The sequence below is a fragment of the Phoca vitulina genome, unplaced genomic scaffold (assembly GCF_004348235.1).
Source record: "Phoca vitulina isolate PV1807 unplaced genomic scaffold, GSC_HSeal_1.0 scaffold44, whole genome shotgun sequence".
Taxonomy (NCBI): domain Eukaryota; kingdom Metazoa; phylum Chordata; class Mammalia; order Carnivora; family Phocidae; genus Phoca; species Phoca vitulina.
Window position 1 is genome coordinate 5,053,451 of NW_022589747.1, and position 15,813 is coordinate 5,069,263.

Genomic DNA, 15,813 nt, shown 5'->3' on the forward strand with positions numbered 1-15,813 from the left:
CCGGAAGAAGGTTCTATTGTCCCCATTTTAGCAATGGAAAAACTAAGAGTTGGGGAGATTAACTAAATCGCCCAAGATTACGCAGAGCAAGGTCTTGTGCCCAGACATTACCCGGGACCTTATATTCTTGGTCATTATGCAAACACAATTGCTTTCATCTGTGCCCAGCACCCGTTTCTTCCGTGAACCATTCAACACAGAGGCAGTTCCGGCACTTAGGATTTGTCAGCAAATGTGTCCCGCGCTCCCTGCCAAACAGCGAATGGAGAGAATGTGTAGGTCTGGCTACTCCGTCAGGAAGCTTTGATTTTAGCCACCAGCTGTCACAGCTTTTCTCCTGCTGAGCTCACACTAAGAGCTGTGCTTTCCCATCATGTGCTATGAAGAGGAACCCTCTCTTCGCCTTTCTGCCGAGACGTTGAGCCTGTGAATTTATGTAACTTTCCACCTACACTGTCAACCCACACAAGGATTATGCAACTGGGTTTAGGATTCCTCGCCGTGTTTTCTGGAAATACGAGCCCTTCAGAACTTGCATCCTTGGATTTTTGACCAAATAGGATTTTCTGACCTGGGCTGTTGGGTGTTCTGCCTTTATAAATGATTTTGCCTTTGAGAACTTGCCTGGTTTGGGAGTCAGCTCAAGATTCAGAACATATGACCGTATCTTTTCACGCTTGTTCAGTTTCCTTCAATTCCGATGTTATTCCAAAAAGCCAAGCTGGAATTAGCAGCATGGCATGTTACCTTTCGTACTGCCCTACGTGCTAAAACTCTGTTCTCTAACATAGTTCAAGAGCGGGGTGGGGTGGGGGATCCAGCCGATGAGATATAATGATATTTCCAAGTTTCTGATTTATAGTTTTGAATATTGGTGGCTTGTTGTGCCTCCCTTCTAAAGTGATAATCCCATCTTTTTAGTGAGCTTATGGGCCATATTTCCCAAAGAGAAAAAAGAGGAAGAAACAGGGTTCTGTGTTCTTATACTCCCAAACTTTTAGTATTTAGGAGGGCGCTCAGCCGACACCTATTCTGTGTTTATCTTTGGCATCAGGCCAGTCCGGGCATGTGGGGTGGACAGAGAAGTAATCTGCCAGGGGGTCACATCTCAGGAAGAGCTGAGACACTGCCCGGAAGGAGCTCATTGTAAAGGGTGGAGGAATAGCTCAAGGAACCAAGGGTTTTGTTATCAGCAGGGCTGGGGGCTTTTAGCCTCATGCAGTGTCACTCTCCAGGTTGTGACTGGGTCTAGACCTCTGCGGATTCTTTTGGTTCTGGCAGGTCCAAGAGGCAGTTCCCCTGAGCCACAGTGCTTTGTGGACAGTGAAGGAAGGAGCTAGCTAGCATCAGGGGCAACTGATGGCGGACATGGTAGTTAGAAGTGAGCTACGGTAACAGCAGCGGCGAGGGACGGAGAGACGCAGGAGGGGCTCGGGGTGCCACCGGGTGCGTAAGAGTACTAATCTATGCAGCGTAAGAGCACCCTTGGGAGACTCCCAGAGCTGTCAGCGGCTGGGAGTTTCTGAAGGGTAAAGGAATAGAGGCAGGAACATTCTCATTTGTTACTGTCTTTGGGCATTATTTATTTTGTTATTTTCCCACTTTATTGAGGTAGGATTGACGAATAGCATTGTATATTTAAGGTGCACAACATAATGATTTCGGGTATGTCTATGTGGCGAAATGATCACCCCAATGTTAATTAACACACTGGTCACCTCACAGAGTTAGAACTGTTTTGTTTTGTGCTGCAGACTTTTGAGATCTACTCTCAGGGATTTTCCTTTCTTTTTTTAGAGAAAGAGTGAGAGCACCAGCTGGGGCAGGGAGAGGGGGAGGGAGAGGGAGAATCTCAAGCAGACTCCATGCCCAGCATGGAGCCTGTCATGGGACTAGACCTCAGGACTCTGAGATCGTGAACTGAGTCAAAATCAAGAGTCAGACGCTCAACCGACTGAGCAACCCAGGCTCCCCTCAGGGATTTTCAAATATACAGTCCAGCACTGTTAACTGTAGGCACCATGCTGTACATTACATCCCCAGGACTTACTCATCTTATAACTGGAAATGTGTTCCCTTTTGACCACCTTCACCCATTTTGCTGCCCATCCCCCACCCCACCCAGCATCTGGCAACGACCAGTCTGTTCTGTATCTATGAGCTTGGTTTTTTTAGATTCCACGTGTAAGTGAGAACGCACAGCATTTGTCTTTGTCGGACTTATTCCACTCAGCATAACGCCCTCAAGGTCCATCCATCCTGTATCACGTGGCAGGATTGCCTTTTTTTTATGGCTGAATAACATTCCATTGCAAACCTATATCTCTACATGTATATCGCATTTTCTTTACCCATTCATCCATTAATTGACACTTAGGTGTTTCCACGTCTTGGCTCTTATAAATAGTGCTGCAGTGAACATGGGGCAGTTATCTCTGCAAGATGCGAATTTAATTTCCTTTAGATATATACGGAAGTGGAATTGCTGGATCATATGGCGGGTCTATTTTTAACTTTTTGAGAACCCTCCAAACTGTTTTCCAGAGTGGCTGTACAGTTTGCATTCCCACCAGCAGTGCACAAGGGGTCCTTTTCCTCCACATCCTCGCCCACGCATACTATCTCCTATCTTTTTGATACTAGCCATTCTGACAGGTGTGAGGTGGTATCTCATTGTGGTTTTGATTTGCATTTCCCTGATGATGAGTGATGCTGAGCAACTTTTTCTTGTACCTGTGGGCTATTTAAATATCACCTTTGAAAAAATGTCTATTCAAGTTCTTTGTCCATTTAGAAATTGGGTTATTTGGTTTCTGTTTGTGTGCGTGTTTGTTTGCAATTGAGTCTTACGAGTTTCTTATGTGTTTTGGATATTAATCCCTTATCAATCAGGTATGTGGTTTGCAAATATCTTCTCCTGTTCTGCAGGTTGCCTTTTCATTTTGCTGATGGTTTCTTTTGTTATTCAGAAGCTTTTTAGTTTGATGTAGTCCCACTTTGTTTATTTTTGCTTTTGTTGCTGTGTTTTTTGTGTCATGGTCAAGCCCAATGTCAAGGAGCTTTTCCCTATGTTTTATTCTAGGAGCTCTATGGTCCAGGTCTCACATTCAAGTTTTTAATTCTTTCCAAGTTAATTTTTGTGATTGGTGTAAGACAGGGGTCCAGTTTCATTCTTTTATATGTAAATATCCAGTTTTCCCAGCACCATTTATTAGAGAGACTATCTTTTCTCCATTGAGTATTCTCAGCTCCCTTGACAAATATCAGTTGACTGTATACGCATGGGTTTATTTCTGAGCTCCTCATTCTGTTCTATTGATCTTCATGTCTGTAATTGTGCCAATACCATACTGTTTTGATTGCCACTGGTTTGTGGTGTAGTTTGAAGTCAGGAAGCACGATACCTCTAGTTTTGTTCTTCTTTCTCAGGCTGGCTTTGGCATCCAGGGTCTTTTGTGGTTCCATACAAATTTTAGGATCATTTTTTTTTTTATTTCTGTAAAAAATGCTATTGGAATACTGATAGGTATTTATAGATTACTTTGGGTAGTATAAGCATTTTAATGATATTATTTCTTCCAAACCATGCACACAGGAAAATTTCCATTTGTGTCCTTCAGTTTCTTACATCAGTGTCTTATTGCTTTCAGTGTAGATACCTTTCACCTCCTTGCTTAAATTTATTCCTAAGTATTTTATTGTTTTTGATGCTATTATAAATGGGATTGTCTTCTTTGTTTCTTGTTCAGATGTTTTGTTGTTCATGTATAGAAACACAACTTGTTTTTGTAGGTTGACTTTGTATCCCGCCCCTTTATTGAATTTGTTCATTAGTTCTAACAGTTTTTTGGTGGAGTCTTCAGAGTTTTCTGCATATAAGATCATGCCATCTGCAAACAAAGACAATTTTACTTCATCCTTTCCAATGTGGATACCCTTTGTTTCTTTTTTAATTTTTTTAATTTAATTTTTATTTTTAAGTAATCTGTACACCCAACATGGGGCTGGAACTCCAACCCTGAGATCAAGAGTCACACACTTTACCAAGTGAGCCAGCCAGGTGCCCCACTTTTTTTTTTTTTTTTGACTAATTTCTCTGCCTAGAATTCCGTACTATGTTGAAAAGGAGTGCTGAGGGTGAGCACCCTTCTCTTGCTCCTGATCGTAGAGGAAATGCTTTCATCTTTCACTACTGAGGATGACATTACCTGTGGGCTTGCCCTACATGGCCTTTATGTTTCCTCTATTCACTTTGTTGAGAGTTTTTAATCAGGAATGGATGTTGGGTTTTGTCAGATGCCCTTTTTGCAGCTATTGAAAAGATCATGTGATTTTTACCCTTCATCCTATCACTGTGAGGTTTCACACTTATTGATCTGCAGATGTTGAACCATCCTTGCATCCCAGAAGTAAATCCCACCTGGTCATGGTATATGATCGTTTTAACGTGCTATTGAATTTACTTTGCTAGTTTTGAGCTGAGAATTATTGCATCTATATTCATCAGGCCTATTGGCCTGCAGTTTTCTTCTCCTGTGGTGTTCTTACCTGGCTTTGGTATCAGGAAGTGTTGGCTGCATAACGTGAGTTTGGGAGTGTTCACTCTGCTTCGATTTTTTTGGAGGAGTTTGAGAAGGACTGGAGTTAATTCTTTTAATGTTTGGTAGAATTCACCAGTGAAGCTGTCTGGTCTAGTCTTTTCTTACTGATTCCATCTCCTTACTTATTATTGTTCTGTTCAGATTTTCTATTTCCTCATGACACAGTCTCAGTAGGTTGGGTGTTTCTAGGAATGGATCCATTTTTCATAGGTTGTCCAATTTGCTGGTGCAGAATTGTTCAAGGCAGACTCTTATGATCTTATGTCAATTGTAATGTCTCTTCTTTCATTTATAACTTTGAGTCCTTTCTATTTCTTTCCTTTTTTTTTTTTTCTTTTTGGTGAGTCTAGCTAAAGTTTTGTCAATTTTGCTTATCTTTTCAAAAGATCAACTCTTGGTTTTATTAATCTTTTCTATTGTTTTCCTTTTCTCTTTTTTGTTTACTTCTGCTCTAATCTGTATTATTTCCCTTTCTCCCACTAACTTTGGGCATACTTTGCTTTTTTTTTTTTTTTCCTAGTTCCTTGTGGTATAAAGTGAAGCTGTCTGCCTGAGATCTCTCATTTTCCTTGATGTGTGCATTTATCATGATAAACTTCCCTGTTAACACTTCTTTTGCTACATCCAAAAGTTTTGGTATATTGTGTTTCCACTGTCGTTTTTCTCAAGATCCTTTTTTAATTTTCACTTTCGCTTTAGCCTTTGATCCATTGGTTCTTTAAGAATGTGTTTAATTTCCATGTATTTGTGAATCTTCTAGCTTTCCTTCTGTTACGAATTTATGCTTCCATTTCCATTGGGGTCAGAGAAGATATTTGATATAATTTCTATCTTCTTGAATTTGTTGAGACTGGTTTTGTGGCCTAACGTGTGGTCCGTCTCGGAGAATGTTCCGTGTGTACCTAACGTGTGGTCCGTCTCGGAGAACGTCCGTGTGCCCTTGAGAAGAATAGGAGTTCTGTAGCCGTTGAATGGAATATTCCGTGTATGCTTGTTATGGCCATTTGGTCTACAGTGTTGTTTAAATCTACCTTTTACTTTTTGATTCTCTGTGTGGATGAGCTATCCATTGCTGAGAGTGGGGTTTTAAAGTCCCCAACCGTATTGTATTGCTGTTTATTTCTCTTTTTAGTTCTGTTACTATTTGCCCTAAATGTTTAGGTGATCTGATGTTGGGTGCTAGTTGAGCATTATTTTTTCTTTTATTATTTGAGTATGGTTGACACACAACATCACACTAGTTTCAGGTGTATGACATAGTGATTCACCAAGTTTGTACATGATGCTATGTTCACCCTAATTGTAGTTACCATCTGTCACCATATATCACTGTTACAGTCTTACTGACTATATTCCTTAAGCTGTGCCTTTTATTCCTGTGACTTATTCATTCCATACCTGGAGGCCTGCATCTTCCACTCCCCTTCACCCACTTTGCTGATCTCCTCCCCCGGCAATCATCAGTTTGTTCTCTGTAATTTATATTTCTGATTCTGCTTTTTGTTTGTTTATTCATTTTTTTTTTTTTAGATTCCACATATAAGTGAAATCATATGGTATTTGTCTTTCTCAGTCTGATTTATTTCACTTAGCATCATACCCTCTAGGTCCATCCCTGTTGTCCCAAATGGCATGATCGTGTCCTTTTCTTAAAGCTGCGTATTTTTATTTTATTTTATTACATATGTGTATATATCTCACATATGCTTGGTTGTGTATTATTCTTGTTTTCAGGCTATTGTAGCCTAGGAAACCCCAGGTCTATAACAAACATATTCTCCAGGAGTGTTTTTTGAGAATCTGCTGATTCATAATGACAGAGATATTGGTCTAGGTTCTGGCTTTCTCTAGAAAGATACTTCAGAAGGGAGGCCTCTGCTTCCATGCATGTCTTTATGACAAGGGTTCACTATTTACCCGGAAACTTTTCACACACCAACAACAGAAACATAGGCAACTTTCCCCAAGAGCTGCTGCATATCGCCTACCGAGTCAGAAGGGTCATGGTTGAGTGGAGATGCCGCTGCCCAGACAAGGGTTCCCTGGTGCACCTCTCTCCTGTGCTCAGCGGAAGAACATCACTCTTCTCCTTGCCAGGGACTCGTGCGTTTTCTTAAAGTGAAAACGCAGACTGGAGTATCAGCCTTGAATGCTGCAGGCCTATTGGGTTCCATATTGCAATTCCATTTTTTCTTTTCTTTCCCTGATTGAATGAAAAACCAAGCACGGAGACAGTTCTCAGACACAGCAGGTGTCGACACGGACAGGCCAGGATTGTGCAGACTTATCTCCCGCCCACACCCCCCAGGTTAAAAATTTGCCCGAGTTAACAAATGTCTCACATGCATGTAACCTCTGGAATGTTTACACCTCTGTACATACTATTTTGTTTTTCCAGTTAGTCACTTGACCATCACATGCCTCCTTGGCAGTAAGCCAACTCCTCCATCTTGAGGCTCCCACTCCTGGTGGCTTATCCAGGAATCCCATAGAGTAAGTAGGGTAAACAGGTCAGATCTTACTCAGTGGGGGCTAGAGCCCATCGGTGGTATGACAGGTTGTTGCCAGCTTGTGTAGAAGTGGAAGCTTGTACTTTCTAGCAACCTCCCAGGCATCTGCCAGGCATATACCAGACCCCAGGGCCCTGGGGGACAGGATGGATTCCTGGACTCTAGAGCAGGAGGGCCCCACCTCTAGCTCTGCTTCAACCAGGGTGAAACAATGGGTTGAAGTCACACAGAGAACAATCATTCTCACAAGGTCACCCCTCTGGGGCCAAAGGGACCTGCTTGACCCATATTTTCACAACTCATGAAAGCACCAAGTGATCCTGGGAAGAATGAGGGGGGTGTGATTCTGGGTGGCTGGGCTTCCACCTGGCCTTTGTGACAGCCACCCCCTCTCTGTAGAGGAGGAAACAGCAAACCCACACGAGGGGCAGGTGGCCCCGACACACAAGGTCACATGGAGCGGCATGACCTACTGTCCCAACACTAGTCCAAGGTGGATGCAAAACTCAGCCATTCTCATCTAGGGATGGAGCAGGGCAGGGTGGGGGCCTCTGGGGCTGAAGAGCTGCCCGGAAGTGGTGGCGAGACCCCAGAGACTAAGAGGGAGAGGCAGTGGAATGGGACTGCAGCAGCCTGCTCATTTAGCGTCTGTCTCCAGCTGGGGATTAGCAGTGACAGGACATGTCTTCCTGCCTCATGTCCTCCTACTTCCTTCACTTCCACCAGAGACCATCCTTAGGCTCCCAGGGCCCAGCAGCGTGCAGTCTAGGGCGAAATGACAATGCAGGTCTTTGGCTCGAAAGCTGGGTGGAGGGCAGGTGGGTGAGGATGCAGCTAGAGGTACTAAAATAGAAAGCTTTCCCTTTTTTTTCCATCACCTGTCTTTCAACTTGCCACAATGTTTTTACGTGCCATTTCCGGTCATCCTAAGTAAAAAAAAACCAAAAATGCTAAGCTGTCAGCATGAATATTAGCACTAGCTTTATTTATATTGTGTAATGTCAGTTTTAAGTGGGAGTGGAATTTAATTTGTGGGAGAGCTCATGCATACGACATGCGTGTATTCCGTGGCTCGCACGTGACACATGTGTATTCCGTGGCTTGCACGTGACGCACGTGTATTCCGTGGCTCATATGTGACACACGTGTATTCTGTGGCTCATACGTGCGTGTGCGTTTCCTTCATAGCAGAGCTGTGGAAGCTGCACAAAACGAACTCTGCTGTTTTCATAGTTCACTTCCTGACACACGCACATCTTGCCCACAAATAGGTAAGGAAGGACTGAACAGGGCCAGTGGGCTGTCCTATCTTTCCATTTCGTTGTGTGACATCATCTTCGGGGTAAGAGGTAAGCTGAGGATAACTAGCCTGCAAGTATAAATTGGTAGATGAGTCAGAAGAGGAAAAACTCAGGGCTTCTCTTCCTGTCAATGGAGAGTCGAGTCTTGTGGGTTGCCCCGGTTATTTGCAGGGAATCTGTGTGTGTGTGTGTACATGCATGTGCATTTGTGTACATGTGTATACATGTGTTTATGGATATGCATTTGCACGCATGTACCAATGTGCGTGTGCATGTGTGTACAGGCACATGCATGTGTGTGTTTCTGTATATGTATGTGTGCATACACACGTGTTTGCCTGTGTGTGTATGTGTGTGTGTGTGTGTACGTGTGCCTGTGTATGTGAGTGTGTGTATTGCACAAGAGCGCATGTAGTTGAGTTGAGAAAAGAGTAAGGGATGGATTTCCCTTTTCCAAAATATAATCTCTCTAGAGAGTTTTAAGCGAATACGGGGAAAGCTCCCCAGGCAATATCCTGAGCTCTAGAACCCGGAGGAGTGGAGGTGCATTTCCCACATAGAGAGATGGCCTCTCTGTGCTCCAGGCTGCAAGGGACTAGGAACAAAGCAAAGTGTCTGTGGGTGCTCTGGCCATGGAGACCATAAGATTTCCAGTCTCAGAACCACTACCAAGACACACACAGAAAACTGGCACGCTCAAAGGTTTGTCATCTCAGACGACATGGTTACAAGCACTGGCGTATTTCACTGTGGTTACTCTACGTGGAAGAGAGATCAAATAAGTGGGAAAAGCCTAAACTCCCAATTGATCAGGAGTCGATTCCAGAAACTTGAGGAGCTGGTCCATGATTGTTTCTCGCTCCTGTGAGTTTCAAGTGTAGAGTAGTCAGCCCCCAATTTTGGACTTTAATCTTTATTCCCTCTTCATTGTTTTGGTCACTTAGCAGCTCTAGCTGATGAGAATAAACAGAGGAATGATGTTTTTAGGGCCAAGGAAAACCCCCAGAGGCCATTTGAACCAACCTAGTTTAGCCTGACAGACGTGCTTAATGCCTAAGAGGAAGTAGGCGCAACACGCCTCCCTCTTCCTTCAATGGGGCCAGAAAATGACCCAGCAGTTTCGTGACACTCAGACCAATGCTTCAAACACTCATAATTTCTCACCTGGACCACAGTGCCAGCCTCCAGTGGCTTCTTCTAGCTCCTATAATGCTCAGACTGCCTTAGAATGACCTGACTGGACACGAGTCCTGCCCCAGGCTACCAACTGACATCACTCTCCCGGAAGATTCTTCACTGGCTCCCACTGCCTGAGAAAAGTCAAATCTAAGCACTGTGTGTAACACTCAGGGCCCTTCATAAACCTGGCCTCCACTTTGCCCTCAGGATTTTCAGCAGGATTGGATATGCCTAGCCCTGTCACATGGGGCTGGGATTATTTAGGTCCTGGGAGCTAGAAACCTGGCAGGGAATCTAGTCCGATATTCATTCATTCATTCATTCATTCATTTATGAGGAGAGTGCATGTGAGCAGGGGGAGGAGCAGAGGGAGAAGGAGAGAGAATCTCAAGCAGACTCTGTGCTTAGTGTAGAGCCCTACACGGGGCTCGATCTCACGACCCTGAGATCATGACCTGAGTGGAAACCAAGAGTCGGGAGCTCAACTGACTGAGCCATGCAGGCACCCCTCCAATCCAATTTTTAAATGTTGAAATTATTTAGACACTTTAAAGCACTGTGCGGACTATACCAGATGTATCTGCAGGGCAATATGCAGCTCAGATAGACTGGCATTATGAACCCAGGAGAGGAGCATGCTGAAGTTGAAAATCTCCTTACTGCCTTTCCTCCACTTACCTTGGAGTTTATTGTTCTTCTAACCACAAGTCAAGGAGAGCACTCTACCCCAATGACAGCAGGATGGATGTGTGTTCTTTCCAAGTGGACAGGAGATAGTCTTCAAGGCAAAAAAAAAAGAAAAAAAAAATTCTGGACCATAAAACATAAAAGGATTCAGATCTCAAAAAACATAAAAGGATTCAAATCATGCAAAGTGTGTTCTGTGACCGCAACAGAAGTAAATCAGAAACCAGCGACAAAGTCAATATCTGGAAAACCCCAAATATTTGGAAAATAAATGCCACACAGCTAAATAAGCCAGAGGTAAAATAAGAAGTCAAAACGGATATTAGAAAATGTTTTGAATTGAATGAGAATGAAAACACATGGTATAAATTCTGTCGGACGCTGGTAGGTCAGCCTGAGGACAGAAAACAGTAAAGAACTGTATTAGGAAAGAAGCAAGGTTTCCATGAGGTGACTTCAGTTTCCACTTTAAGAAACTAGAGCAAGGAATGCAAAGTAAATCCAAACTAAGCAGATGAAATAATAAAGAGCAGAGAGGAAATAAATAAAATAGAATGCAGCCAAACTTCAGAGAAAAATCAATGAAACCAAACATCGGCTCTTCGAGATCAGTAAGACTGGCCCAAACCTCTAGACAGGCTAATCGGGAAAACCAAGAGAAAAGATAGAAATTATGGGCACCTGGAATGAGAGAGGTCACACCACTAGATTCTACAGATATTAAGAAATAAATAGGGGCGCCTGGGTGGCTCAGTCGTTAAGCGTCTGCCTTCGGCTCAGGTCATGATCCCAGGGTCCTGCGATCGAGCCCCGCATTGGGCTCCCTGCTCGGCAGGAGGCCTGCTTCTCCCTCTCCCACTCCCCCTGCTTGTGTTCCCTCTCTCACTGTGTCTCTCTCTGTCAAATAAATAAATAAATAATCTTAAAAGAAAAAAAAAAGTAATTTAAAAAAAAGAAATAAATAAAAACATCATGGACGTTATCCTAATAGAATTGACAGCTTAGATAAAGTGGACAAATTTCATGAAAGACACAAACTGCCAAAGCACATTCAGAAAGAAATCGCCTACAATTCCCAGAGTCTGTTAATGACTTTGAATTTGTAAACAAAAGCCTTCTTCCAGGCCCAGATGGTTTCAGTGGTGAGTTTCACAAACACTGAAGGAAGAATTAATAACTCTACAGAAACTCCTCCACAAAGTGGAAGAGGAGGGAATGTTCCCCAGCTCATTCACTGAGGCCACAACCAGAGAAAAATATTTTAAGAGGATTTAAAAAAAGGATAACCGATGCCCTTCATGAGCATAGATGTAAAAAGTCTTAGCAAAACTTCAGCAAATTGACTTCAATAATATGTTGTTGTTGTTTTTTAAATGTAATGTGATGAAACACAGTGACAAAGTGGATTTATCTTAGGAATGAGAAGTTGCTTTAACGTTCAAAATTTAATCGTGTGTTTTGTTTCACCATGTCAATAAAATAAAAAGTAAAAACCATATGATCATCTCAATTAATGCAGAAAAGGCAAGTAAAAGTCAAACATCCAGTCCTGATTTAAATATAAAACACTGAGCAAATTAGGAACTTAAGTGAATTTACTCAACTTGATCAAGACACCCCAGGAGATGGGAGAAGACGCTGTTGGAAACCGTCAGGTCTGGAGACAGCAGAATTAAAATTCTGAATTACAGGGCACAGCGATCACTGCTGACATCTCAGGGGTATCCATGGGGACTCAGGGAAAGTATTTTACGGAGGAGAGATACCAAGGGCTTCAGCCACAGGGTGAGGGGCACACATGCTTTTCTGTAGGATACCTACTGTTGCCTCTAAGACCTCTCTTTCGGTCCTATGGAGGGTCCATCCTTCGTGGCTCCAGAGAGTGGGAGCTAAGAACCTGGGGGTGGGGGGGGGAGGGAGCCAGCTTTGGGAAGCACTAGGCTGACAACTGCTAAAAAACAAAATTCAACTGAGTAAAGTTGAAAAATTTGAAGATATAATTGGCTTTATTAAATGATTCATGAATCTGGCAGCATCCCACCTAGCAAGGAGAGGAGAGCTCCAGCGAGCTCCACAAAAGAGAGGTTTTTAAAGGCAGCGAGAGGGCATTAAAAGAGAAGAAGAAAGACATTCTTCATCAAGGAATGCACTGCTTAGGCAAGGTTGCCTTCCTGAGGGGAACAGAAGGGGCGTATCAGTACATTTCCTAGTATTGACCTGGAAATTCCATGTGGGCTGGTTAAACGTTGCATTCCTGGGGGTGGAAACTGTGGTTGGGTTAGGTCTTCAGTCTTGGCTTCCTGACTTGGGGCCTTGACCTAAGTGACACCATTTTGGGGCCTGAGGTTTTCTTTTCCAACTGTGAGTTGGCTTTAATGGTCCTACAGATGCCTGGGGAGAGAGAGGCAGAAGTCTCTGCTTACAGACTAGGCTTGTCCTCTCCAGAAGCCAGCTTCCAGAACTGTTCGTATCTCCGCTAAGAGCAAAGAGAGAAGCCCATAGCGATGCAGTGACATCAACCCATTGGCCATTTGCTCTGTCCTGTGGCTGTCCTATCCGAGACCGAGGGGACCCAATAGAGCAAGAGTACACTCGGGAGAAAATATTTCAGCTCTGACTCATGGGACTCAATTCGTCATCCCCACTGTCTCTTCTGGACGTCTGGGTCCCTGCGCTGGTACGCCTTCACACTGTCTTTCCAGGTGTTTCTCCGGATGAGGCTGCCTGAGGTGCCCAGACTGACTGCCCTTCTTGGAGCTCATACAGTTGCATTGCCTGGCCATGCACTCAGATGCTACCTGGACAGACTCTTTTCTGGCATCTTCTCATTTTGTTCAACAAAAATGTGCCACGATGCCCATCCTGTTCCAGGACCTGCAGTAAGCAAGGAGAGACAAAGGTGAATGGGATAGTATCTGTATCCTGCTGCAGAGAAGCTGGAAGGTCCTCCTTAGGGACCCTAATGGTGATTCAGGGTTACAGACCCACAAAAACAGCCTGGGCATCGTTGCTGGATCCGCGACCCGTGGAACGTCTCACGCTGAACCAGGCGTTTGCCATGTATTTTTGATCTGGAGGTGGGTGTAACCTTGGGGATACACACTCTCTTTCAGGATGAATCTACAAGTTCCTTTTTTTAATTTTACAGGACAGAAGAAAGTAAGCTGATGTCTGCTGTCCCAAAGAATGAAAGGTGCCCAGGCAAAGTCAGCCCAGGCAGTGCAGAGTCTGACCCCAGGAGCCATCTGCAGAGCCAGGAGCATGTTCTGGAAGCTGGTTTCTGGAGAGAACAAGCCTAATCATGTGAACCTTTTGAAAATGGAGTTTTGAAGCCAAAGAATTAGCTGAGAGATAGAGTCAAAGTGTAGGAGATGCGGCAGCTAAAAACGCAGGTCTCCTGAGTCGGGGAGCAGGGAGAAGCACAAATGCGGAGGCCAGGTGTGGGGGAAGAGAAGAGCAGAGCAGGAGGGGCCGAGACATGTGCATCCCAGGAGCAAACTGCCCTGACGCCTGCAAGTGCAGATCCTTTGCCTTTTGCTCTATGCCCCTGGACTCTGCGTTTGCAATGCAGCCAATGTGCCCCGATGACTGGGTGCTGCTTCTGGCTTCTGCATTCTGAGACTCATGCTCCAGGTGCACCACCACGCTTATGTTCCTTCCCATTCCTGAGTGAGAGGGCGTGGGAAGGGAATGGTGCCAGAATCCTCTGCAGTTAAAACCAAAACAAAACCAAATCTCCAGGTGGTGTCCTCCCTGCTCCACGGGAAGCCTGCTTCTCCCTCTCCCACTCCCCCTGCTTGTATTCCCTCTCTCGCTGTCAAATAAATAAATAAAATATTAAAAAAAAAAAAGAAGAAGAAGAAGAAGAAGTGTCCAGGCTTGCAAGACCCAGCCTCACCTCCCCTTCCCCACATAGCTCCAGACTCCACCTCACCTGCCCCTGCCCCGGCCACAATCACCCGCCCGCGGGCAAAGCAAACTCAGTGCGGGCCTCACCTCCCATGCAGACCTCTCTGAAATGCGTGTGTTTAAAATGATAAAAATGTAAAGATGGCATCAAGAGCAGTAAGGAGGAATAAGTTACACCCCCCATGCAGGTTTAAAACACTAAACAGAACTTTAATATTTTTTACATTTAAAAATAACACTTTGAAATGTTTTCGAATTATTTTTTTGTATCTTATTTATTTACTTGTTTGAGAGAGAAAGAGAGCACACATGAGCAGGGGGAGGGGCAGAGGAGAAGAATCTCAAGCAGATTCTGTGCTGAGGATGGCACCTGACGCCAGGCTCCACCCCACAACGGGGAGATCAGGACCTGAGCTGAAACCAAGAGTCGGACTTAACTGACTGAGCCAACCAGGTGAAAACCGAAACGTTTTCAAATTATTTTAGACTTACGCATCAGTTGCAAATACGGCCCAGAGAGTCCTTGTGTAGTTAGCATGTTACATCACAACAGCACCACTATCCAAGCGAGAACACTGCTGTTAGCAGTGTATTATGTATGTATGTATATGCATTAACTAAGTCCTCGACTTCAGCTGAAATTCACCCGTTCTTTCCCTGATGTCCATGTACCATGGACTTCTAGAATTCTTAAGCTGACCGGTTACTATGTGACAGATATTTTATTTTTTAAACATATTAACTTACTAAAGATCCTCAAAACCCCTCCTGAAGTAATGATTTACCCCCATTTCACAGAGGAGGAGACAGGGCATTAAATCATTGACTGCGTTCAGACCGGTAGTGGGGACAGAGCTGGGACTCGAGCCTTGCTCTGGGATTCAGCAGCCCACACTCAGCCACGATCAGTGGCTCCTCCAGGATAGACTCAGGGCTGGACACCTCCTGGGGGGCCCTCCCAGCCGCAGTTCTGGGTGCAGAAGACACCTGATGGGGCTCTTCTGGGGGGGGGGGCAAGCTGAGGCACCTTTGGAGTGCAGGGCTTTGAGAAAAGACAAAATACCCACTTGACAGATCTCATCCCACTCTGTGACTCTTAGGGTCGATCGGAAAGTAAAAATAAAATTCTAGATGACGCTGTTTAGGCCAAACTCACTCTTGGGACCGGACTCTCTTCAACTTAGCTCCATGTTCTGCTTGGGTCTAGTTTTATTTTAAGGTAGAAACCATAAACTAGAAAGATGTCAGTGAGTCAGAAATGTTTGAATTATGAGCAGCTTGATGGAGAACAATATCAAACAGGAAAACGTGGCATAGGGAAAAATGAATAGTCTGTTGTGAAAGCTATTGGTTCTGCACTGTCCTTGGAAGTTAATTATAATGCGCACATTGCAAACAACCTGTTAATAAGCGTTAGGGTTTGTTAATAAGTGGAGTGTAGAGGGGCGCCTGGGTGGCTCAGGCATTAAGCGTCTGCCTTCGGCTCAGGTCATGATCCCAGGGTCCTGGGATCGAGCCCCACATCGGGCTCCCTGCTCCACGGGAAGCCTGCTTCTCCCTCTCCCGCTCCCCTTGCTTGTGTTCCTGTTCTCACTGTCTCTCTGTCTGTAGAATAAATAAATAAAA